Source organism: Gossypium arboreum, chromosome 9 (genome assembly GCF_025698485.1).
Source record: "Gossypium arboreum isolate Shixiya-1 chromosome 9, ASM2569848v2, whole genome shotgun sequence".
In the NCBI taxonomy this organism is placed as follows: Eukaryota; Viridiplantae; Streptophyta; class Magnoliopsida; order Malvales; family Malvaceae; genus Gossypium; species Gossypium arboreum.
Window position 1 is genome coordinate 61,743,829 of NC_069078.1, and position 707 is coordinate 61,744,535.

Sequence of the window (707 nt, forward strand, 5' to 3'; positions counted from 1 at the left end):
GCTGAAATCGAGGCACAACCATTCGAGCTAAAGCCAATCATGTTCCAGATGCTTCAGACGGTGGGCCAATTCAGTGGAATGCCTATTGAAGATCCTCATCTTCACCTAAGACTATTTATGGAGGTGAGCGACTCTTTTAAATTAGCTGGAGTTCCCGAAGATGCATTAAGATTCACGTACTCACTAAAGGACAAAGCTCGAGCCTGGTTGAATTTATTGCCACCAAACTCAATTTCTACATGGCAAGAGTTAGCCGAAATATTTCTAATGAAGTATTTCTCACCTAGCAAGAATGCTCAGTTGAGGAACGAGATCACTTCCTTCCAACAAATAGATGATGAGTCCTTGTATGAGGCATGGGAACAATATAAAGAACTATTATGGAAATGGCCTCACCATGAAATCCCATATTGCATCCAACTTAAGACATTTTATAATAGTCTCAATGCTCACACGAGGATGGTAGTGGATGCTTCTACTAACGGTGCTCTCCTTTTTAAGTCTTATAATGAGGCTTATGAAATCATTGAGAGGATCGCCAGTAACAATTATCAATGGCCAACCAATCGAGCTGCGTTAGGAAGATGAGTCGCTAGAATACATGAAGTGGACGCTCTCACTTCACTTGTATCTCAGGTATCTTCAATCTCTTCAATGCTTAAGAATCTTACCACTAATGGGTCTAACAATTTTGCAGCCCAACCACC

At 41.2% G+C, this 707-nt stretch overlaps 1 non-coding gene across 1 annotated transcript; it reads right to left on the reverse strand.

Moving 5' to 3' along the window:
* Positions 1 to 298: 298 nt before the first annotated feature.
* Positions 299 to 404, reverse strand: LOC128281089 (small nucleolar RNA R71). Its single transcript, XR_008271304.1, has one exon. It is a non-coding gene; the product is annotated as a small nucleolar RNA R71 (small nucleolar RNA).
* Positions 405 to 707: the final 303 nt, after the last annotated feature.